At 33.0% G+C, this 2,549-nt stretch overlaps 1 protein-coding gene across 2 annotated transcripts in view; it reads right to left on the bottom strand.

Moving 5' to 3' along the window:
- The window catches only part of LOC106877725 (inverted formin-2), a 177,980-nt gene that overhangs the window by 158,472 nt on the left and 16,959 nt on the right, over positions 1–2,549 (bottom strand). The gene's annotated exons all lie outside the window — the stretch shown is intronic.

Below are 2,549 nucleotides of genomic sequence, written 5' to 3' on the forward strand. Positions count from 1 at the left end.
ATGTGTACGAATGCATATAAGTATAATTTTTTTTTTACCATAACAGTTTTAAACACGCCGACAAGAATCTAATATTTACAAACTTTCACTACATACAGATATTTTAAAAGTACGAATCAATTTTAAAATGTTCTAGCAAAAAGTTCAGGATTTATGAATTCACTAAATTTCTATTCAGCTCTACCGTACTGAGTTCTTCCCACACGTCATTGTTAGTAATTCCAAATAGTAAATATCTTGTGTGTGTGTATTTCGTATTCTTATCTGTTTCTTCCATTGGCGTATTTATCTTTGATTGTTGGGTGTCTTTTGCCGTGTATTTCTACGCCGTTTTCAGGCACATGCTTTCGTTTGTCTGATTACGTGTATTATTTGTTTATCCCTTCTTTGTTGCATAATTTCATTCGAGTTATGTGTGTAATCTATATATCTAGCTCTCTTTCTCTCTCTATCTCTCTCTATCTCTCTCTCTCTCTCTCTCTCTCTCTCTACACACACACATACACCAGTGAGTAGACAAACGAAAGAAAGCGACACGCAACACATTTAGCAGAAGTTACATATATTATTTAACAACAGTTTCATTCGGTACTAAGCAGCTTAAAATTTCGTGGGCTCGTGAAACGAACCCGACACTTCATGCTTAGGAAACCTGAAGAGCTAGGTTCGTTTTACGAGCCCACGAAACTTTAAATTGCATAGAGCCGAATCAAACTGTTATTAGATCATTTTTGTGTGCATATGTATGTTTATGCACACACACACACACACACGTCTAATACTCTGAATTTTTTTGAAATTCATCAGAATGATGTTTGGATTTACTTGTCATACATAACGATGTTTATTCTACTTGCATTTATTGGTGTCTGGTTGTTTGATATAGTTAACCAAATTCATGTAACACTGAGTGCTTTATTGATATCTGCCTGAGATTCTTAATCCCTTTTTTTCTTCTTATATATATATATATATATATATATATATATATATACAAACACATATGGCGGAGCTCTGCAATGTCTGCAGCAAGTAAATATAAAAAACAGTACACTGTGTATACGCGTGAACACGTTAATGTATGTATCTCCAAGGCCAAATAGAAAAGATTTGGAACAACACATGTTGCACTGGTAGGTGTCATTTTATTCTTATTAAAATTAGTTTTAATGAGAACAAAAGCAAAATCATTGATCGAAGGAACAAATCGATAGTCAGCAACAAAAGGTGAAAGTACCTTCATCCCCTTACTGCGTCATGCGATATATCTATGAAATTACTCCACATATTTGTAAAGCATAATTGTGTTTCACTATCAATAGTTAACTTCACTAAAGGAGTTGAAATTCTGGTGAGGATTAGCAATATAGTGTCGCCATTTTGACTGAGTTATGAAACTTTATGACAACAGCAAGAGTAATTAGTTGTTCGATTTGGGGTATTAATCACTGCTGAATGTGACAAAAGAAAGTGGTTCGGATGAAATAGTTTGCTTTATCTTTCAGCTATGGAACTGTTACTGTAATATCAAAAACCTGACGACTTTTAAATAAGTTCCTGTAGAATTAGAGGATTGGGGGAGGGGGGGTTATTGTAAGGACAAGTAGATAGATAGATAGATAGATAGATAGACAGACAGACAGACAGACAGACAGATAGTGTCTCATAAAGATACATAGACAGGATACAAAGGTATACGTATGTGTGTGTACGTATGTATATGTATATATGTATGAATGTATGTATGTGCGTGTCTGTCTGTCTGGTTGTGTGTCTGTGTGTCTCTCTGTGTGTATGTCTGTGAATGTGCGCGCGTGTGTAGGTGTATGCACGCGAGCAAACATTATCTGCAATGGAGCTCAGTACTTTGCCAGAGTTAATATAGTTATTATAGCAGAAGACGGTTAACTTTTGATGTGTATATGTGTGTGTGTGTGTGTGCACATACATATACATACATACATGCACACCTGCATATGTATGTATGTATGTATGTATGTATGTATGTATGTAGATATATACATAGAGTGAGGTGGAGAAAGAGAATGACACGCAGACAAACAATAGAATAAAAGAGAACAGAACAGAATAAAATAGAAGAATAGATAGATTGACAGACAGACAGATAGATAGATAGATAGATAGATAGATAGATAGATAGATAGATAGATAGATAGATAGATAGATAGATAAAACATAATGAGCTTATTATGAGTTATCATCATCATCATCATTATTATACATCACTATTGTTACCGTTTTGATATTCATCATTATCCTTATATTCCTTATGGGTCCTATCAGCGCGATTAATTGTTTTGTAAGTCGATCGCTAATTACTTTTTCTTTACTTGTTTATCTATTTATTTATTTATTTTTCTGTTTATTTATGTAATTATTTATTTATTTATTCATTTATTTATTTTCCTTTCAAACTTGGCAAAAAGTATCATTAGCAAACAATATTAGCAAACTGGTACGCACACTTAGTAGAAAACTCACTAATAAAATCTATTTTGGTGGAATATAAATATATATATATATATATA

This window comes from Octopus bimaculoides, chromosome 13 (assembly GCF_001194135.2).
Source record: "Octopus bimaculoides isolate UCB-OBI-ISO-001 chromosome 13, ASM119413v2, whole genome shotgun sequence".
NCBI lineage: Eukaryota > Metazoa > Mollusca > Cephalopoda > Octopoda > Octopodidae > Octopus > Octopus bimaculoides.